The sequence below is a fragment of the Drosophila simulans genome, unplaced genomic scaffold (genome assembly GCF_016746395.2).
Source record: "Drosophila simulans strain w501 unplaced genomic scaffold, Prin_Dsim_3.1 Segkk6_quiver_pilon, whole genome shotgun sequence".
NCBI classification, from domain to species: Eukaryota; Metazoa; Arthropoda; class Insecta; order Diptera; family Drosophilidae; genus Drosophila; species Drosophila simulans.
In genome coordinates, this window is record NW_025416867.1 from 144,973 (window position 1) to 169,322 (window position 24,350).

At 39.7% G+C, this 24,350-nt stretch overlaps 1 protein-coding gene across 3 annotated transcripts in view; it reads right to left on the reverse strand.

Annotated features, from left to right (window-relative positions):
- Nucleotides 1–24,350, reverse strand: part of LOC27208787 (unconventional myosin-VIIa) — a 530,661-nt gene that overhangs the window by 96,561 nt on the left and 409,750 nt on the right. The window lies entirely within an intron of this gene.

A 24,350-nucleotide genomic window follows, 5' to 3' on the forward strand; every position in this document is an offset into this window, starting at 1 on the left:
AGAGTGGATTACGTAATTTCGCTCTACCAAACAAACAAATGATGTCCGATCGGATTTTTTTATTTATATTTAGGCTATTGAAGAATCTATTAAGATACTGATAAGGAAACTACCAATACAATTATTCACTATTTTAGCCCATCACGATATTACAGACTTAAGATCCTTAATTACCATTGCACAAAATGAGGGAATTTATGAAGAACACATTAATTTTGAATTTTATGAAAACCCAGAATATCGTAATAAAAATTCAAAGTCTAATCAGAATTCGAAAGCACAAAAATTCAATACAAATGTTCAAACTCAAAATCGACCAAGTTACTCACAATATTCCCAACCCTTCCAACCTAATTTTAATCAATACATTCAACCATTTAGACCTAGCTATACACAGCAGATGACTAACAACCCACCCATGTGGCACGCACCTAATTATTTCAGACCCAACCAATACATAAACCCACAACCCATTATTCAAAAAAATCATTTCCAACAATATCCCAACAAAGCCCAAAATCCCCAAACAACGCATTTTAGAGGAAATACATACCCTCGACTACAACAACCCTCTACATATAAAAATACTAACTTCCCGATTGCTAAACGACTAAGACCATCGGACAGTGAACAAACTTAAATGTCTATTGACGAAATTAGATTCCAAGACGCGCATAAATTCGAACAAGTCCAACCTAATTATTACGAGCAACAGTATTTTAACCAAAATCAATACAATCCGTATCAAAATCATACCTTCATTAATGAAGGGCAACAACAAGTCCAATCTGTACAAATTAATAACAAACAAAACCAAAATAATTCTGAACTAAACGAAAATTTTCGGTTAACAGCCCCGGAAAATACGAATACATAAAAATAGTATACAAAGGGCGCTCATACAAATGCCTTCTAGACACAGGATCAACAATTAATATGATCAATGAAAATATATTTTGTCTTCCCATTCAAAATAGTAGATGTGAAGTTTTAACATCAAATGGCCCTATTACCTTGAACGACTTGATTATGTTACCCAGAAATAGTATTTTCAAAAAAACCGAACCATTTTATGTGCACAGATTTTCTAATAATTACGATATGCTAATTGGCAGAAAATTGTTGAAAAATGCTCAATCAGTTATTAATTACAAAAATGATACAGTTACCCTTTTTGATCAAACATACAAATTAATTACTTCAGAATCCGAAAGAAACCAAAATTTGTATATCCAAAGGACACCAGAATCAATTGCAAGCTCAGATCAGGAATCAATAAAAAAATTAGATTTTTCACAGTTTCGATTAGATCACCTAAATCAGGAGGAAACTTTAAAGTTAAAAGGCTTATTAAATAAATTTAGAAAACTTGAATATAAGGAGGGAGAAAAATTAACATTTACAAATACAATTAAACACGTACTAAATACAACACATAACTCCCCAATTTATTCGAAACAATACCCACTTGCGCAAACACACGAAATCGAAGTAGAAAACCAAGTACAGGAAATGCTGAATCAGGGATTAATTAGGGAAAGTAATTCTCCATACAATAGTCCTACTTGGGTCGTACCAAAGAAACCGGATGCTTCTGGCGTAAATAAGTACAGGGTAGTAATTGATTATAGAAAGCTAAATGAAATAACCACACCATCATTGACAGTCTTTTGTTCGAACTAATGCAGTTTACGGAATACATAGAAGATTTGGAAATGGCTATGCAGCTTTCCAGACTTGGACTGTTTAACCCCAAATTACTAAACTACGACAAACTTGAAAATGTGAACAGCCAAAACATTTTGAACATTAAAACATCCACTTGGATTAACTACAATGATAACCAAGTATTAATCATATCCCACATACCCATTTACCTTTCACTAATAAGCACAATTAAAATAATTCCATACCCAGACTCCAACGGCTATCAGCTAGATTACACAGACACACAATCATATTTCGAAAAAGAAAATAAAGTTTATAATACCGAAAATAAAGAAGTAAAAAATGAATGTGTCACCAATATTATTAAACACTTAAATCCAATTTGTAAAGTACACACGAACGAAATAATAAAATACATAGAACCAAACACAATTGTAACCTGGAACTTAACCCAAACAATTCTTAACCAAAATTGCCAAAATTCAATTAATAAAATAAAAATAGAAGGAAACAAAATGATAAGAGTAACGCAATGCAAAATAGAAATCAATAGTATAATTTTAAGTGAAAATCTGTTAGAACCAGAAATAGATTTGACACCACTATACACACCACTTAATATAACAAAAATAAAAATTGTAAAACACAACGACATTGTTGAGATGATTTCAGAGAACAATATTACACTTTACATACAAATGATCATTGTAATAATCGCACTAATTTTGTTGTACTCATATTTAAGATATGTATCATTTAAACCATTTATGATGCTGTATGCAAAACTTAAAATAAGAAAAAATCAAAATCAAAACACACCACAACAAACAGAAATAGAAGAAACTCCATTTCCCACACTATATCCATCAATCCCAGCCCAAGTATAGGCTTCTCTTTAAGGGAAGGGGAGTGACGTATTTGGGTGGTCCAAACCAGCCACTTCTATTATTTCAAAGAAATCAGTAATGCACTCTAGTAATTTTCCATAACGTATCCCAGCTGCGCAGCATTCGTTTATCTTTAGCAGCGCAGCCGTTCTTGTAAACATCCTAAAGCCTGACCTAAGCAGATTTGACTGCCCTCTTTCAACGCTACCTAATCTTAAGAACCCAAGAGCGAGGCTCTCCCGAAATACAAATAATGTTCAAATACTGAGGCTTCTCCTCAATCCAATTTGCATTTGATTTTTAGTCTTAAGCTGAGATCCAAAGAATAAAGTCGTGAAACTATTTCTCCTAAAAACTATTTTTTATTTCTTGGCGTTGTCCTTAGTCAACTGACAGGACATTAGTTCGACTCAAAAAAATAAAACAACAATTTTACTATATATTCTTAATCAGGATTGAGAGTCGATATATATGAGCGTCAAGATCTCAGGAACAGATAAAAGCATACAGATTCAAGAGACATAAATGCAGCTTAAGCTTGTTAACACTTACTGCCATCAAAAATGTTTTGATTTTGAAGTGGAGGAGGCGAATAATGCCACATAATACGGCCGCTGGATTGGGTCGGTTGTCCGTTGATCTCTGCGGGCAGAGTTGGATGATTGGTTGTTGCTGCTTTTGCAGGTATAAGTCCCAGAAAGAACAAGACGTCGGAGTAGCTTCACTTCACTTGGCTTTATTTTTTTGCAGGATGAATACTAACTTAAGCCTATACAAAAGAGTGCCGCGGGACCGCGGAGTGGTGAACTTGTCGGCTGGAAGGAGGGAGAGCAAGAACACGAAAAGAGCGGAGCGAAAGCTCTCGCGCAAGTGCTGGCCGCTCACATTGCCGGACAGAACTTCTGGCGTGAACACTTTTCCTCCCCCCCTTGCAAAGGCAAAAGGACCGGATGGGCAGCACGATCGGTGTCAGCACTCCACGCATGCTCCAGAGGCGGTCCATGCGAGTACCGTGTTCTGAGCGTCGGGCAACATGCTCGATTTCTAGAAACCCCAGTTAGATCAGCTTCGCATATAGGTCTGACCCCAACAAGAAGAAGATGGTTGCCGACCGGTGGAATTGGTCGTCCTCGAGACGAATATCGTTAAATTTCTTGCGGCGTCGCTCAGCACTGGAATAGGTGCCCAGATCATTCAGTTGGGGTCGATCTTCAGGATGACATCTAGTTGCAAGCAAACCTTGTCGTCTCCTAGCCGGGTGGCAATAGTGTCTTTTCCAGATTTTTTGAATAATAACGGCAATTTTATAAAGTTTATCTTTTCGATTCGTCTCCAACAGCTCATATGCCGCATTGCGCAAAAATATGCCCCTTTTTTCCAAAATATTCGTTAAATATTTTTGTGGATGTTCAAATGATTTGCTGGTGGCAGCGATGGCACTGTCGGAGGGGAGCGGAGTTCCTCATGCATGTTGAGTGGGGTGTGGTGGCTCTCTCCACACTTCTTGTATCCCTCTTGGCGGCGACAGTCTTCCTCTGAGTGCTGATGAGCGAGGTAGTTCGCGCAGTACTTATAAATTGGAAATCGGTACCGTTAGCAGCACCCACCCGAAAACAGTTTCTTGACCCAGGAGTGAGCAGAAAATATTTTATCGGGTACCATACATCATTATGGACCGTAAAATCATCAATCAATACATCAATTTGAGAGTTCTTAAAATAGGTAGGTAGGACCTTCAAAGAATTCCGGGGGATGGAGGGCAGTTTGTCGCTAGTTCTGGAAGGACGTACGCCGCGTTGTCTAATTGTTGACCTGGCGGGATCGAATCCCGCAATGACACAGCTTCTAGGACTTCGCGGTTACTGAATGATTTAGCCCGTAGACTTGGGTCTGCGGGTGTTAAACACGTGGTCGATTTCGATTAAAGCTCGTGCTCAAGGCTCAAGGAGATGATGCTGGAAATGTTTTCCTGCCAGAGAAGCACCCAATGACCGTAAACACATATTTAGTAATCTGTAATGCTAACGGCTTGTCGAGGAACAAGCCCGAAGTGGAGCACTATCTCAAAAGACACTAGGTGTGAGGAGTGGTATAAAATATAAGGATCTACAACGTGTGCAACTGGACTGGTTTCAAAGTGCCAGGATTCATTTTTTGACGGGGTCAGGTAAACTTTGTGTCCCAGCAGCATACTTGCCGCAACGGTATACAATAAGTTATCCCGATCTATACTAACAGTTGAACAATTTGGGACCCAAGTTTATTTTAGGCGGAGAATTGAACGCCAAGGATCCCAACGGAATCATACTTCTTATATGTATTAGGGATAGAGCTTGCATTGTCCACTCAACTGGAGAACTCACCTACTTGCCTACTGACCGCACAAGGATTCCTGATCTATTCGACTTTGCCGTAATCAAAGAAATGGACATACCGAAATTTCCATCTCTGTTTGCTACAACCTGTATTCGAATCAGAGCATGGTCAAGAACCTCTTAAAAGTTCGTACATAAAGACCTCATCTGACAAAATGCTTATAGATCTCAAAAGTAAATCTCTGGAAGCATATCTGATCGATCTTGAGTCTAACAACGCTAAACATAATGCTTGGAATGCCACTGAATACCTCAAGAGGCTAGTGAAGAGGATAGCACCAGTTGAAAAAGCAAACTTCCAGTTTGAAGTGTGTGACCCGGAAGCCCTAGACGAGACGATACGGTTCATGGATGTTGGTGATAAAATTCAACAAGAAATCATCAGTTTGAAGAAAACGAAATCACCAGGATACGACCGCAAAGACGCTGCAGCTATAAACACCTTCCACCGAATTGTATTGAAATTTTAATGGTGATTAGTAATCAAGGCCTTAGATTTCGACACTTTCCATCGCAGGGGAAATGGGCAGATGTCATTGTTATCCCAAAACCGGGCAAGCCTAATGTGAAACTGTCGTCCTACAATCAGCCTTTAATCTATCCTGTCTAAAATTCTTAAAGGGACTAATGCCAATATTATAGGAGAAAAATATTATACTGGACCACCAGTTTGGATTTAGAGGGTCATGGTACTGTTCAACAGTGTCAATAAGCTGTGAGCAGGATTTTGGTTGGATTTTGGTTGGTTTTGAAAACAAAATGTATTGTGCTGCAGTTTTCCTAGATGTTAGACAAGCCTTCGACAGAGTGTGACACCAAGGATTACTTTATAAGCTAAAGCATTATCTTTCCACACCTTATTACTTGGTCCTGAAAGGATATCTTGATAATGGATGTTTCTTTATAAACATGTTTCTTTTATACATAATACTTGTAAGATACAACCGAGCAGAATCTCCCATACAGGAATGCAAGTACCTCAAGGTAAGTGTGCTGGGTCTGACATTGTACCCATGTATATTGATGATGTACCGATTGAACTATGTACAATGGAAAGTAACCAAACAACGTGCAAATTAAAATTGTTACTATTTAATTATTTTAAAAAATAATTTTAATTTTATTATTTTTTAATATAATTCGGTGATAGACTTTTTACTTATACTATTACAAGAAACTCTTTTAATTTCTTATCCTTAATTTGAAACCGTTCTAGATTTTGACCCGAATTAGACTGAACCTCGGCCAGAAGCTTTTCAATAGAAACTTTTTTCCACATTCATCCGTCCTCACCTCCAAAACAATCGTCATCCTAGAAGCAATCGAACTCATTAAAAACCGAAGAGGCAAATTTATTATCTGTTCCGACTCCCTATCAGGAATAGATTCAATCCAAAATACAAATAATAACAAATTTTACCCAAGCAGAATACGATCGCTAATAACGCAACATGCACCTAAAATTAAAATAATGTGGATTCCTGGCCATTCAGGAATAAAAGGAAATGAACTAGCCGATCCAGCTGCAAAATCATCAAGCAGTATGCCACTTATCCTCACCCCAAACATAAATACCACAAATATAAAAAAAAAAACATCTTAAAGCCGATCTTGCGACAAAAAAGAAAGAAAACATAATATCAATTAATACAAACCTCACAATCCAACCCAAATTGGACCAGACTCGACCAAATAAAAATAATACGACTTCGACTTGGACACACAAACATAACCCACCAACACTACCTAAATCCAAATTCAATACCAACTTGTCCGTTTTGCCAAGGTGATATTTCAATAAGCCACATATTAAACTCATGCCCATCCGTCCTACAAACCAAACAAGACATATTTAACAACTCCAACCCTCTAGACCTTCTTAGCAAACCCAACCTAACATACAAAAACTCATACTTTTCCTCAAAAAAAAACTTAATTATACCACAAAATCTGAAAACAAAAAGGCAATGTACATAACAAGCACAGCATTTATTTAGGCAATTAGATATTAATTAGATTAAGATACAATACCATTGTAAATCCGATCTAGACAGCTTTCAAATATGGTGCCGTGATATCATGTTAAACTTAAATGGCTCCAAGTGTAAAGTTATGACCTTTTGTCGTGTCAACCCAATACGCACGACTTACACTCTAAGTGGGTGCCCTTTGGACAGAATAACACGGGTTGATGATCTTGGTGTTCTTCTGGACCCTAAACTAAAATTTTCTGACCATATTTCGACAATTGTCAATAAGGCCAGGGGTGTGCTTGGTTTTATAAAAGGGTGGTCTAAGGAATTCGATGATCCTTACATTACCAAAACCTTATTTATTTCGTAATTCTGTCCGATTCTTGAGTATGGATCACCTGTTTGGAGTCCACAATACGTAGTCCACTCGGACCGTATTGAATCGGTCCAAAAAACTTTTTACTTTTTGCCTTGCGGCGCCTAAATTGGGATGCAAACCGTATATTACCAGTAGACTACTTTTAATTAATTAACCTTCCCTAGCTAACCGTAGAACTATGCTTGGAACAGTCTTTATTTGTAAGTTTATTCGTGGTGATGTTTAGAGTCCCGACTTGATTAGTCGGCTTAACTTCTCGGTTCCAAGTAGATTCACTAGAAACTATAAACCCCTTATCTTAGATCTAACTATTAGTTGCATGACCCTTACAGAGTATTATGTTCTGACTATAATAGACTTTATCCTATTATCTGTTATCTTGACTCTCTGCCGCTCTTCAATTTTAACTTTTTTAGTACATAATTAGATCCTACTAACACTAATATATATTTATTATTTAACATTATGTTCATTTCCTCGTCTCTGTTCTCTTTTCTATAACGCCTTCTAGCGAATCGAACCGTACGATGCACGGCAGTCGTGGGACCCGTGCGAAAAAAAAAAAAAAATCAAAATAGCTGTAGAGCCTGTAGCCAGTGCTATACTATTTAAGATAGTCTAGTTTTGTAAACTATTCTCTCTATCATAACAAATAAATAATATTGCCTTTGTGAATAATTCTGTTTCTACTATGGATTATTATTTTTTTGTTGGTTTTCCTTAACAGTTTTCCTTAACAACCTGTTTCTTATATCTTGTTTTTAGTTTATTCCTTTCGCAATTTTTCTTTTCATAAACCACTTGCCCTACATGATATTATTTTTCCTTACTACCTTCATTATGTGTTTCTAACTTTTTTTCTTGAGTGTTCTTTAGAAATTTTGAAATGTTTTTGTGTTCCTTTAATTTTATTATAAAGAATATCAATACTTTATCCTCGATGTTTAGTTTATTTTGAATTTCTTTTACTACTAGGAATTTTGTATACGCGTCAATGCAAGTAAAGAAAATAAGTTTTTGCGCGTAATAAATATCGAGGTGTAAATTTTCTCCTTCTTTATTTGGAATAGGGGCTACCCCAATAGGGATTTTGATTGGATGCCTGTTATAGGTATTTTCGTTGCAAGTTGTACAATTGCAAGTTGTACAATCATTTCGGAGATTTTTAAGAGCCCAAGCTAGGGCAAACAATTCTTTTTTATTCGTGGCATATAGTTGTTCAGTTTTATTTAAGGTTTTAGATATGAATAAGATCTTCCAATGTGCACTGAATACCGTTGTGTTTGGTGGTAGATATTCCCTTATTCCTACCATATTTTCCGGTGTGTCTTATTCGATTATATGTCGGGTTTTATCAAAAACTCTTAATGACTCATGTATTGTATACCTCCCCGTTGTTAATAACAGTTGTTGCTGCACTTTCTGAACTGTGAGAAATAATATAACCAAGAAATGCTGATTCTAATTTAAAGAATTTAGATTTTTCAAGAGCCCAGTGCCAACTTGAGCAAGACCAACGTCACCTCTCTCTGCACCGATACAACGCGTACTTAGTCGTACGGTAAATCACAACAAGCAAGCTCTGTATCAACCATTAAAGGGACCGTTGAAATGCCCGAGCAAGAGCAAGCTAAAAATCTTTGCTTATCAACTTTCTCTGTTACAACTGCTGCGACAAAAACAACAACTCTACCGGTACGCGCCCGATCAACGATGACTGCTAGTTCTGCTGAGCAAGCACCAAAAACAAATTCACTGTGTGCTGCACCCTCAGCAAATAAAGTTTATCGACCATACAGACTGGTATAGATCAATACAAACAAATAAAGCGAAAACTGAGACCGCAAAATTCTTCAATGGGTAACAAATCAAAAATAAATTGTGACATAACAAGACAGAAAACTAACATGCCCAACAATGATAACCGATTTTCCATTTTGGCCGATGATTTAGACGATCTGCCCAATTCTGACAAAGACATTAAGCCGCCTCCAATCTACATCAGAGAAAAGAGTTCCAGCGCCTTCGTAAACAAAATAATGGACCTTATTGGGAAAGACAGTTTCCACATAATTCCCCTGACCAAGGGCAACATTCATGAAACAAGAGTGCAAGTCAATAAGTGAAACTTCAGAGAGCTTACCAAATACCTCAACGGTGCAAGAAAATCTTTTATAAGTACCAGCTAAAAAGCAGCAAAGGTCTACAAATAGTTATTAAAGGCCTTTAGTCTGAAAGTATTCCTGAGGAAATATCAGGAGCCGTAATAGCCAACATATTTAACAAAGATAAAAAGCCACAACCTCTATTCAATGTCGAACTTGAACCAGACTCTTGGGCATTGAAGAAAACGAGAGTCACCCGATTTATAAGCTGCCATATCTCATACACCGTAGAATTTCTGTTAATGAGCCGCATAAGCGCAAAGGACCCATACAGTGTGCTAATTGCCAAGAATATGGTCATACAAAAATTATATGGTATGGTATATGAATATGGTCAAAAATTATCTTTAATTTGCAACAAAGCATGACCGAATTCATGACATTTATGTGAACAACCATGGAAAATCTTATGTGTAATCAGGATCTATTGATACAGATGCTGTATCGCAGAAGTCAAAATAATCAATGGCTCCCTTACGTATAACTCCATGGAATGTCAACTCAATGGCTCAATTTCTCCAAGACAAACATATCGATGTAATGCTCCTTTCTGAAACACATCTTACAAACAGGTACAAGTTTCAAATAAATGGGTATATGTTCTACGGCACCAACCACCCTGATGGTAAAGCACATGGAGGCACTGGAACATACTTTTCGCAACGACTTTGCGACAAACTAATTACAGGCAACATTTTTAAATATACAGCTAGGCAACGGACAAACAACACTTGCTGCTGTATACTGCCCACCTCGCTTTACGATATCCGAAAACCAATTTTTGGATTTTTTAAACACACTAGGGGATCGCTTCATAGCTGCTGGTGACTACAATGATAAGCATACGCACTGGGAATCTCGTCTTGTAATCCCCAAGGGAAAACAATTGTACAATACAATTATTAAAGTAAGCAACAAGCTTAGTTGCGCCTCTCCGGGCACACCCGCATATGGGCCAACGGACCCCAGAAAGATACCAGACTTGATTGACTTTGCTGTTACAAGAAACATCTCACATAATGATATAAACGCCGAATCCCTCACAGACCTATCTTCTGATCACTCGCCGGTGCTTCTTAATTATCTTCAATGTCTGGAGCTGAAAAATTCAGCCTGCCTATTGACATCCAATAGAACTAACTGGCGAAAATACAAGAAATTCGAAAGTTCGCACATTGAACTGAACCCAAGAATCATCAATAAGGCTGACATAGAAGGCACCAGTAAACTTTTAGAGTCTGTCCTTGTTGCAGCAGCCCATACCTCAACCCCAAAAAAACAAACTTTACAGTATATGCAACGTAAGACAAATGTTCAAATCAAAAGCGACGCGTACGTAGAGAATGGCCATTTGCAAAACAAAGGCTCAAAAACGCAACTCGTAGATTAAAAAAGGATCTAATTAACGAGCATGAAGGCGAACAACGCCGCTACATAGAGCAATTTTCACCTTTTAGCGCAAAATACCCATTATGAAGAGCACACCCATCTCTAAGCCCCACGGTAGAATATGTTGTGCCAATAAGGTGAATGGGTCCGCATCTATAGACATAGAGCTCCTACTTTCGCGGAGCACCTTCAAAACGTGTTTCAACCAAACCCAGCTACGAATAATTTCGTATTACAAGAGCAAACAGTTGTAAGCCAAACAACACAACCAACTGAAATTGGTAAAATCATTAAGGAATTAAATCATCATTATGATACCGAAACCGGGAAAGGATCATACAGTTCCATCATCATACAGACCTGTAAGTTTTCTACCATGTATGTCATGGTAGATGGTATGTTATACCCTATCTGCGAACTTTTAAGAAAATACCGGATCATCAATTAGGTTTTCAGGAGAAACATGGAACAATCGAACAAGTCAATCGAATCAAAACTGAAACTCGAACTGCATTCGAAAAGAGAGTGTACTGCACTGCCATTTTTCTCGACGTGGTCCAAGCATTTGACAGAGTCTGGTTAGATGACCTAGTGCATAAAATTATGTCAACACTCCCTGAATGCACCCATAAGCTTTTAAAGTCGTACCTGCACAATAGAGCGTTCTCAGTTAGATGCGGCACTGTAACGTCTGAGGACCGCATCATAGAAGCAGGACCACATCCTCAAGGCAGCGTACTTGGCCCTACACTATATCTACTATATACAGCCGATATACCAACATCGAGACAGCTAACAATATCTACATTTGCCGATGACACTGCAATCCTGAGCCGCTCTAAATGTCCACGGCAAGCTACTGCACAACTTGCTCTCTACCTGGCACATATTGAGAAATGGCTTTCTGACTGGCGAATAAAAGTCAATGAATGTAAATACGTAACTTTTAGCCTTAACAGACAAGATTGCCCTTCGCTCATACTAAATAACACTGTTATACCAAAATCAAATGAAGTTACGTATCTAGGTATTCATCTTGACAGATGACTCACTTGGCGTAGACACATCGAGGCAAAAAGAACACCTCAAACTAAAAGCCAATAGTCTAGATTGGCTTCTTAGTATACTCTCTCCCCAAAACCGACCTGGACTTATGGCTCCCAGCTATGGGGGAACGCCAGTAACAGCAGCGTAGAAATCATCCAACGAGCCCAATCGAAAATCCTAAGAACCATCACCGGAGCACCGTGGTACTTTCGAAGTGATAACTTACATAGGGGCTTATTCATACTTCCGGTCAGAGATAAAATAGCCAAACAAATGGAAAAATATCGCAACAAACTACGTGTCCCTCCGATCAGGCTTGCATTGTCATAATATTCCATCTATTCCTTTTTTCCATTATAATCCATGATACCCTTTTTTGCATCTTTATTAGCTCCAATTTTCCTTAATAGATTGCACCCAATTAATAAGTCGGATTCTAAGCCGTCTATTTCAAAAAATAGATGTTTTGTTTCAAATTTTGTTATTATATGGTAATATTTTTTAATTGAGTATCCACGAACTGTGGATGGCAATTCTTTTTTATTTTCATAAATTCCCTTTTTGATATAGCAAGATGTGGCTCCTGTGTCAATTAATATTTTTAGTTGTTTTTTTTGTTTTTCTATATATTCTGGTTATATGAGGCATTCCCCTGTTCTAATATAAAAAATTATCCTCATCAATGATATTCATTCTCATTCCTTTCTGGGGTGGTTACGGTCCCCGTTGCTTCTCTTTCTAATGGGGTTTGAGTTTCAGTTTTTTGTGCTGGGTATCGATTAAAATTATGTCTTGGCGAAAAGTGATTATGATTCTGTCCTCCGTCTAAAATTATTACTCTGATGACTGTAGTTATTAATCGGACGATTTTCATACGGACTATCTACTTGCATTGGTTCTGGTTTCGGTTGTTCCTTAGAATTGTTACTTAAATTCCATTTATTATTTTGTCCAAAGTTCCCGTTTGTCGGCCAATTATTATTTTGATAATTGTTCTGATTACATTTTATTATTGATTATTATTCAATCTATTTGATAAATTATTTTTCTGTCTTGAATCTACTGGATTAAATCTTAAGTTGTTTCCCTGATTTTTATTTTCATTCCTAAATCCAAAATACCCATTTGCAATTCGGGCGCGAAGTTTCTTAGACTCTAATTCCTGACACTTTGCCAGAGCATTTGGCAAGTCTAGTGGGTTTAGAGAAAAGAGTGTTTCTGAGTGTTGCTCCAAATTGATTTATTCATTTCCTTAGTTATTTCGCTGTCTTTTCCATTTTTCATTATAGTTTTATTTATGAGTAATGTCAATGTCGAGAATATGGATTGGTTTTTTATCGTTATAAATGAAATCCAATCTGGAAAGAATTGTTTGAAAGTTTTAAAATCGACCATGGTTAGTTAGAGCATCATGCGGTGCTTCCATGATTTTATTACGATTATTGTTAAAGCATTTAAATATTGTTCGCTTTGTAAAATAATATTATATAGATATTATGGCAGTTTCTGACGCTTCTCTCCAGCCTTCATATTGGGATATTTCACCTGGAAACTTTGGTAAAGACTTAACTACCTCTAGGGTACTTTCGCATTTTATAGTTGGGTCAATTGTTTGGATTTTATAATATTCCGTGTCACTTGTGCTATCCTTTAACTGCCCTTCTATTCCTTAAATTTTTCTGGTCACTTCACCCAATTGTACCTTTATTAATCAGTTAACTAATTCAATTGTCAGGGTTGTGGCGCTGGATTTCCCGCCCGTTGAAAAGTTTGGTGCTAAACCTCCTTAACCTTATCATTGTTAAATTTAAATCTTCTCAGCTATTTATTAAAGGGTCAGTATTGTTTTCTTTAATTAACTTTTAAAATTGATTTTGTAATGTTTAATTTTAATCGTTAGAGTATTCCCTGTAACTTGCTTTTATTCCATTAATTTCTTTTAAAGTTTTAATACTGTTTTCTGCTCAGGATACTTTCCGTTGTAGTCTTCTTTCCTTTTAGTTCTCCTTATTATTAACTATTTGGGTCTTCCTTAAATTTGCTTAATAATCTGTAGCGAGGGACTGCCCTTAGCTCTTCATTTCTTCTTGGTGTTGAGTTTTTTTTTTTAAGTTTTTCCACGATAACTATCACAGTAGTTGTTAGAATTCGTTGGATTAATGTGGATTTTTTCATTTTTCCACTAAGTGTTAAAATTTTTTAGAACTCTTGAAGTACAGCGCCCCACGTTGAGCGCCAATTAAAACTGTTATTGTTTAATTATTTAAAAAAATAATTTTAATTTTATTATTATTTAGTATTTATTCGGTGATAGACTTTTCACTTATACAATTACAAGATACTTTATTAATAGCTTATCTTTGATTGGAAGCTGTTCACGATCTCGTTCCGATTCAGACTGATACAGACTGATCTTCTAATTCTTAATACTGATTCAATAAACCTCGGCCAGATGCTTTTCATTACAAACTTTTTTAACTTTCAATTATGTTTAGGATAAAAAATTTATGCGGAAATTATTTCACTGCATTGTAAAATTGAAATTTGCTGACTGGTGCAGTTTGATTAAAGCGCAATAAGTTGATCATGGCTTGGTCTCCAAGCGGAAGTTGCGTTTACTTTAAGTTTGGTTACTTATCGGGTGGCTAAAAACAAAAACAAGGGCAAAGGAAATGCTGCTCTGATTGGAGTTTGTAATTTTTTTATCAACTGGGGCAGAGTAGATTGGATAAGGTTGGATAGGTTGGATAACTTGCACACAAGCTGATGATACAGCATTTCTGGTATCAGCCAACACGCTTGCTATAGCAACGCAAAAACTGCAGCAGACTCTGGATAATTTGCACTCCTGGTTACGGAGATGGAACATCTTAATAATTGTAGACAAGTCGACACACACAACTTCCACTCTAAGAACCGGCATCTCTCTACCTATTTTGATAAATGGCACAGTCATAACAACCAAATATTTGGGGCCTTGCCACTAACATAGAAAGAACATATCACGGGAAAGGTCAACCTTATCAATAAAAAAAAGTGGGCAAATGCACTGGTTGCTTTAAAGAAGAAATCGACTTTTCATCAAAAACAAGATCCTCCTGTACAAGGCGGTAATTAGGCCAGCGTGGATAACAACATTGAGGTGTGTGGGGCAGCTTCATACACAAACGTCAAAGGGTTGGAAAGGGCCGAGAACAAACCACTAAGCCAGATAATAAATACGCCTTTCTATGTGCGGAATACCAGAATCAAAAGAGATTTTAATCTGCCATCACTGGTAAAAAAAATTGCAAAATCCAGCATGAGAACCCTGAACAAGATAAATGAACAAATAAACCCATTAGCTGACATGATGCTGGAATCCACAAATCAAAGTCAACGGCTTAAGAGATGGCACACTCTTGACTTAATATTCAGAGTTCAATAAAAATTCCATAACCAACATCCCCCATAATACATCATCTCTAGTTCACACCCCAAATCACACCTAAATTCACAATACAGAAACATCTGTTGGGTCATGCAGCCGCCAAAACTGTACAGTAGACTAATCATATTCTTTAATATTATAAGTCAAATTATTCAGTGGTAGCAGTTGCGATGCCCATAGTGCAAACCGCTGCTCTCGCACGCATTTATCTGTACGGCGCTCATTCCTTGTTTGTTGTTGTTAGCCACCTACGTTAAGCTTGGGCGCTGCATTTCGGCTGCCTGCCCGCCAGTTGCCAATTCTTCGTGTTTCGGAAAAGACTAAACTTACGCTTTCGATTATCGCTATCGTAGAAGAATAACAATTCGTAAAATAAAACTGTCGTTATAAAAGCAAACTTTCTTCGGTTTTTATTATTCGCAACAGCTATTGAAAAAGCTCAATAGCTAAACATTTGGTGACCCCGACGTGATCGTGTTAATTTGCATACATTAATTAATGCACTTATCCCGTTAATAAATAAATATAAATACATTAAATCGCAATCGGTTGGACAAGTGAGTGGAGATTTCGGTGATAGTGGCTGTGTTTAAGCGAGCAAGCATTGCATATATACATACATTGCTACATATATCGTTGCGTGCATTGACCCCGCTTGCATTTTCGGCATCTATTTTGTGCTCATCTTCCCGCTGAACCGAATCAAAGGCGATTTGTTGCTATGCCCGCTGAAGGTGAAAAAAACAGGGTGACCTTTTTAAAGCGCAAAGCCAATGCGCTGTTCAGCAGGTTGCAGAGGCTACAAACGTCGCTGTCTAATGAGACGCTTAGCGAATACGACGAACCCACTCTTACGGTGAGGCTGGAGCAGATTAATGAGCTGCAAGGTGCCTTCAATGTTCTGCATACAGAACTGGAGGAATTGGATTTCGACGAAATTGGCAGTGAAATGAGCGAGTCTTTTGATGAATTCATCGTTGAATGCAAGGCTAGTGTGCGCGCGGAAATGGCCAAACGCAATGTGCACTTCGCGCCGCACTCAACGCTTGCGGAAGGTGTTGTGCCCCACCAGTGTAGTGGTCCTCAAACGCAGCCGCGGCCGAGGCCGATGCCGTTGCCGCCTGTGCAGCTGCCAACGTTTGGCGGAGGCTACGCAAACTGGGCGGATGTTTACTCCGTGTTCACGAGCATAATCGACAGCCATCCGGACCTCTCCAACATATTTGTGGCAAATAGGGTTGCTGCCATTCAGGAGCTGACAGATGTCACGGCTTGGCGGTATGTTCCAACAGCGTTAAATCCGGCTGACATCTTATCCAGAGGATCCCTGCCGTCTGAGCTTAGCGAATCGTCACTCTGGTCGCATGGACCCGCCTATCTTACGGAGCCTGAAAGAGATTGGCCAACAGCTGTTTGTCCTGACAAACCGGTGCTTGAGCTTCGTCGAAGTGTGTTCATCGTAAAGTCGCCGTACGTGGATGTAATTGCTAGCTCCAAATTCCCAAATTCTTACCCCTCACTGCAACGAGTATTTGCATACATTTACAAATTTTGTAATGGAATTCGTCATCCTGGGCTCACCGTCGCACACATTCAAGAGGGTACTCATATGATGCTGCGGTTGGTGCAGCGCGCGCATTTATGGGAGGACCTGCAGTCCCTAAAAACGCTGGGAAGAGTTTCGTCGTCTAGTCCCATATCATCGCTCTCGCCGTTCCTGGATCAATTTGGACTTCTTAGAGTAGGCGGTCGCCTCCGGAACTCGTCATTGGACTTTGATGGCCGCCACCCGAAAATCCTTCCAAGGTCCCATCCGGTGACTCTAGCAATTATCTCGCATTATCATGAAAGCAATCTTCATGCCGGACCTCGGGCTCTTCTGGGTGCAATTCGATCCCAATATTGGCCTATTGGGGGGAGGAAGACGGTTACCAAGGCCGTGAACAGGTGCATCAGATGTTTTCGGAGTAAGCCGCGGCTGATAGAGCACATAATGGCGGACCTTCCCAAGGAGCGCTTGGAAGGATCTCACGCTTTTGAGGTGACTGGTATAGACTTCTGTGGACCCTTCTTTCACAAGTCGGATAGTCGCAACAAGCCCGCGGTTAAATGCTACGTCTGCGTATTTATATGCTTTGCAACCAAGGCAGTGCACCTGGAGCTGATCAAGGATCTCTCGACAGTTGCGTTTCTGTGCGGACTCAAGAGGTTCATATGCACCCGGCGGAAGCCGAAGCATATTGACTGGCGGTTCATCCCTCCACGGTCGCCCCATTTCGGTGGACTTTGGGAAGCAGCGGTAAAAACGGCCAAGCATCATTTCTACCGCGCTGTGGGTACGGCGGTTCTGACCTTCGACGAGCTGAGGACGCTGGTGTGCCACATCTCGGCAGTTATTAACTCCAGACCTTTAGTTCCCATTTCAGAGAACCCTGCCGATCTGGATGTCCTCACTCCGGCGCATTTTCTCAATGGTGGTCCGCCTTCGTCGTTTGACGAGCCAGATACAACGGGCCTAAACTATAATCGGCTTGACTCTTGGCAGCGCATCTCCTTTCTTCAGGAAATATTTTGGTCGCGATGGAAGGAAGAGTACTTGACGTTGCTCCAGCAGCGTTCCAAGTGGCGCACCCCAAAGCCTGGCGTAGCCGTGGACAACGTCGTTCTTGTTAAGGACGAGAATCTACCCCCAATGAGATGGCCTTTGGCGAGTGTCATGCAGTTGATTCCTGGCAGAGACGGCGTCGCTCGAGTTGCAGAATTGAGGACCGCGTCTGGAGTAATAAGACGGGCAGTGAACAAGCTGTGTCCGCTTCCCCTTGAGGACTCTGTTGGAAGCCAAGCTTCCAATGGGGGGAGGATGTTGGGTCATGCAGCCGCCAAAACTGTACAGTAGACTAATCATATTCTTTAATATTATAAGTCAAATTATTCAGTGGTAGCAGTTGCGATGCCCATAGTGCAAACCGCTGCTCTCGCACGCATTTATCTGTACGGCGCTCATTCCTTGTTTGTTGTTGTTAGCCACCTACGTTAAGCTTGGGCGCTGCATTTCGGCTGCCTGCCCGCCAGTTGCAAATTCTTCGTGTTTCGGAAAAGACTAAACTTTCGCATTCGATTATCGCTATCGTAAAATAATAACAATTCGTAAAATAAAACTGTCGTTATAAAAGCAAACTTTCTTCGGTTTTTATTATTCGCAACAGCTATTGAAAAAGCTCAATAGCTAAACAACATCCCACAATTTTAATTTAACATACTTAACTGTTAATGGCCCCCCGGGCAAATGTAAATAAAGAAAAAAAAATTTAAAAAAAAATTAAGGACTGTTCCTATAAAGAAAGGGTCAGCTTTAGCAGTTTGTTCGCGCAGAGGAAAACCAACAGACAATCCCAGATGCTATTGGGTATGTGAGAATTGAGATTTGAGATCATGATCAGATTCTTGGGATATCAAAAAGGAAAAGGAACTTGAGTAGGCTATTGACTAAAAGTCGCTTGTTTTGGAACTGACCTTGAAGCGCTTCGTACGCTGGAGCGAACTCCTCATTCGTAAGAGGGGATTTCGATATGATGGCTTTTGACTCGTCGATTGTTTGGTAAGGAGATGAAACAGCTTCCTGACCGGTGTCAGTCTGGGGTTATTATAATAAACTGCCGTCTATATGTCCCAGAAAGTGGCCATCAGAGGTAGTCGCCATCAAAGACTTCCGTATCTCAAGGAAGTAATCGGCAACGGTGCTTGCTCAACGTGGGGCGTTGCTCTCTATATATTTTCGCAAATTTGTGCTGCGTATGACTCGTATACTGAGTAGCAGTAGTCATATTTGGCCAGGAGAAAAGGCAACGTGTCGAGGGATCGTTTTAGGGCAATGAGGTCCAAGCAGGTTTCGTACTTTCTTAATTCTTAATTATTTGAATTCAAATTAATTAACACACGATTTTATTTTTAAGAACCGGACAAAAATTTAAGAACAATTCTGGTAAAAAAAACACCCCGAAAATGTCCAAAGAACAGCCTAAAAACCCTTATAAATTTGTCGGTAATTAATAAATAATTATTTGGATAGGTTTTAAAATTTTTGTTCTTGGAGTTTTTTTTTTTTTTTTGTGTCCCAGCTCTTGTCAGTGCAGTGTGTGTGAGAGGAGATGAAAGCAAGTGAACTTATGCAAGCCTATGTAAATCACTCCGCGGGAATCTTGCAAATATATATGAGTGTATGTAGATGTTTGCCGCACACCGCAGAATAACGCGGAAACTTGCTAATATATTTGAATGTACGTAAACGCTGGAATTTGACGCTCCGCGCAAAATAATCGGTAAATATAAATAAATGCACGGAAAAAATTTATATTTCTTGTTCAATGTATGAGTATGTCGAAACATTTTTTTATTACATTTTTAAATCGGAGGTTGTTTTTTTTCTTTTCTCAATTCGAATGTTTAGTTTATTTTACCCTTTTTTCTTCAAGGCCATTCTCAAGCAATGTCTGCCGGAGGTAATCTTCCCTACACGATTCAGGAACATATCCGAAGACGCGGCACTAGCTCTGGCAGGTTTGCTGCCAATTGATCTGGAGATCAAGGCTCTCGGCCACGAGTGCCTGCTGGGTAAGTACAGATGGCAAACGTCGCGACGGGGAAGGTGGTCTTACCAGCTCATCCCTTAGATGGCGGTTTGATCAATGCTTGGAATACCACCTAACGAAGTTCCTCACAAACGCTTCAGCCCAACGCTTATTCTGCGTCGATTTCGAAGAAACAGCAGAACACGTGCTTATGCACTGTTCCAGGTTTAGGGTGGAGAGGGAGCAGCTAAGGACGCTATATTGCTGAACAGCGAGGCATGCGAGCTGGGACACTGCCTAATCTTTAATATGATGAAGAGTTCCAATCAGACCAGATGGCCAACAGAGTGGGTGGCTAAGCCCAAACAGGAGTCCTGTGTGGTGGCGGGCGAAGAATAGTACCTCAGCGCTCCCGGCTTGTCGTAAAAGGTGACTAAAGGGTAACACTGAAGGACTACACTCATGTACTGCACTGCCGATTCCCCCAAAACCTATGGCTTGCTTTAATGCAGGTTTCTCGAGATATATAACGCGATATCTTTTGTCTTGGAGAAGGCGGGCTTGTTATATAATAGCTTCTCTGAGGCTTTCGGCTATAACCTTCTGGATGGATTCTACCATAGTGGCTTTAGAGCTTCCTGACGCCTGTTATAAATTAGCTTTCTAGGAATCAGCGATATTAATATGACTGAAACTTTTAGAACAAATTGGGATCTGATATGCAGAGATTGGGAAACGGACGGCATCCGAAAGATTGAAGTGGTTGGTCTAAGATTTTATGACGATGCTGACGTGTTTTTGCTATTATATTCGTGACAATCGGTGCACTGCTTTCTAGAGTCAACTCTTGTGTTGAAGCACGCGCGGTTGTGCTTGTGTTGTTGCTTATAGCTGCATTTGATAAACCAATATTTCTACACAGTTATATCAATGTTTTCCTGTACCCTGTTTTGGATACTGTGCGTCCCTATCATTACTGTATGTAGCATAGAAGTTACAACAAAAAAAAAAAATCATTTTTTCAAAATTTTTATTCAATAAGAACGATATCATGCTAACGGCTCGGAAATGAAGATAATTTTTTCTGTCTACTCAAGAAAAGATACAGGATAGGGGTACAGTCATTTCAGATGCTTGATATTTTAAAGCTAAGGAATGTGATTAAATGCACAATCACCTTGAAATATTTATGGACTGGCTGTAGCAAATTTTTCCCGTAATCAACATAATTTAACCCACAGTGACGAGGATGTCATAATTTATAAAAGACTCTACGGCTTCTTTACTAGTGAAAGGTTGGGAAACCCAAACCCAGAGGTTTCCGCTCCGGGCATTTCTGGATGAAGGTATCTCCCGGGGCAGTTTGGTTGGCCGGAATCTGGTGCGGAAGCTGGTGTAACGCGGTGGAGGGTGCTGCTGCACGGACTATTACTACATTGCCTGTCCAGGAATCGGCGGTGGCTCTTGGGACATTATGCCGCTGAGTGGCCCTTCTTGATCCACACCCTCTGAAGGTGACTGTGACATGGCGAAAGGTGGCTTAAGCAATCCACCGGGTCCTGTTTGTGGAAATCCTGGAGATAGAACGCCGCCTTTGGATGCCTGGTTGCTTAACTTATCCTTGTTGTTCCGATTGCTACTGCTGGGACGGAATGCCGGGCATCCTATTCTGCCGGCCTGGTTCCGAGGAGCTTGTTCCGTTGTCCTGCGATATGTGCTCCCGACCACCGCCTTCCGGTGCTCCACTGGCCCTCAAGCATTTGGAATTGTGGCAGCGTTCTGCTGGGCGGACCCATGTTGGCCAAGGTGACATAGTCTCGAGCGAACTTTGGGAGCTCAAGAGGGGCAGCGACGGTGCCCTATTCCTGAACGTACGCTGCTTGTGGCCACAACCAAACGGAGCAATGCCGAGTTCGGTACTTCACTGGCACTGGATTTCATGGAGCTCGTCGACAACTTTTCCGAATGTTTGCTAAAGCTCATCAATCAGCTCCAACCTAACACAAAGAACGAAGTCATATAACGAAATTATTGCAGATACATTATGTTTGCATCGGCGATAACGTTTCCAAAACTTTCAGCAGCAATAACTTTGGCAACAGCAATAATAACGAAACGGCAGAAATAGCCACTCGAAATTCGGATAAAGTGGGAAAATAAAAGCAAAGAAAAATTAGCTGCAGCTTCTGTTATTTGGCTATGCACACGTACAATATAACTGTTTATGTATATGCAATCTTGCGTAACCAATATTCATTGACTTTAATTTTTCTGAGAATTGCTTAATGTGTTAATTAATTGCTTAATATGCTTAATATGAAAATAAGTTTTAAAGCTTAAAACTGATTTGTAGGATTTGCAATATGTTTATGCACAAATCACGTTGGGGTCAGCAAATGCTGGACTAATAAGCTTTTTAGTAGCTATTTTGAGCAATGAAAAGACGAGGTTTATTTAGTAAATTCAAACGATATGTTTTATTGGTCTTAGAACGCTAAGCCAAAGGAGCAGGTACGAGAGTACTAGAGAGAGAGAGCAAGAAAATGAAGCTTAGACAAGGAAAGATAATAATAATAAGTTCTGTGAGAAGTCTTAAAACTCCCCACAAATCTGGATGCAGGGAATCGGCCTAGCAACAGCGAAGTCGGCTGAGATGCATTAAGATTCAAGGGCGGTCAAGTCAAACGGTAATTAATAGACCTTGGGCACAGGCAAGCGGAGAGACCGTGAACTAACGGTAACGCGCTGGACCTTGGATTGGATCCGTCTAAGGGCACGAAGGTCGAACGCTAAGGGTGTGGACTTTGGACATGCACAGAGAGGACGCACCATGAACTAACGGTGCATTATTTGGACCTTGTACCCGAGAGGGCTGTGCGCAAAAGGGGAAATAACGGAATCTCCGCGGCCCATAAAGGGACGGCGCCAGTGCAGCTCGTGGCAGCCAGTCACAACACGCGAGGAGCCTTACGTACGCGAGGATACTCGAGGAGAGTACCGGCGCGAACGCAGTCTGAAGGCGGAGGAGTAGACAGGTTACCAAAATTTACCGCATGTCTCTCTAAACAATTAACCTCCTCTACCCCAGTACTTCGCGTCGGATACAACCAAACGTACTTCGAGAATGCATTCTTTTTGGTGATCTCCATCGTGATCTATATAATATGTGATGAGTGATTTGTCTCCCTTATCAATTGGATTGAGATATCCCTCCTGTCTACCTGCATTTGATTTTACTTAAATGCACTCAATACAACTTCCAACAACTTTCAGCACCTTATCTTTCAATAAGATTTCTCCACCAGATCATGTGTCTTCTTCGCCGAAAAATGGCCTTGCCTTTAAGCAATCTTAATGATTTCAGTTTTCATTTGATATGGAAAAAACTGGTTTACTGGTTAAAGCTGTTTTCAACTGCTCGAATGCAACCTTCTGCAACTCTCTAAATTCAAATTCAACTTATTTTCACAAAATGATCGCATATCCTCCAACGAATTTTCAAAAATATTTAAAAAATCCTTTCGATCAGACGGTAAATGAAAATTTGCTACAGTTTGGGTTTTTTCATTACTGGGTGTGACAGAACCGTTTTCCATGATGTACTGCTCTGTAAGATCTGATTCGGAACCCGTTCGGTTTTATTATAATATCGTCGGAATTATAATATCGTCATAGCGATCATTTGTTTATTTTTTTTTTTCTTTCCCCCCGCATGGGTCCCACGGCCACACCTCCCGCCCAACCGACCGAGGAGCGTTACGGTGTATCGTACGGCTCGATTCGAGGATAGACGCGATATTGAAAACAGAACAGAAACGAGGAAATGAATATAATGTAAAATAACTCGAATGAATATTAGTGTTAGTAGGATTTAATTATGTATTAAAAAAGTTAAAATTGAAGAGCGGCAGAGAGTCAAGATAAGGGGTTTATAGTTTCTAGTGAATCTACTTGGACTCTCAACATCCCCACGAATAAGCTTACAAATAAAGACTGTTTCAAGCATAGTTTTACGGTTAGCTAGGGACGGTAAATTAATTAAAAGTAGTCTACTGGAATAAGGAGGTAATATACGGTTTGCATCCCAATTTAGGCGCCGCAGGGCAAGAAGTAAGAAATTTTTTTGGACCGATTCAAAACGGTCCGAGTGGACTACGTATTGTGGACTCCAAACAGGTGATCCACACTCAAGAATTGGACGGACTAACGAAATAAATAAGGTCTTAGTCATGTAAGGATCATCAAATTCCTAAGACCACCTTTTTATAAAGCCAAGCACACCCCTGGCCTTATTGACAATAGTCGAAATATGGTCAGGAAACTTTAGTTTACGATCCAGAAGAACAGCAAGATCATCAACCCGTTTTATTCTGTTCAAAGGGCACCCACTTAGAGTGTAAGTCGTGCGTATTGGGTTGACACGACACAAGGTCATAACTTTACACTTGGAGCCATTTAAGTTTAACATG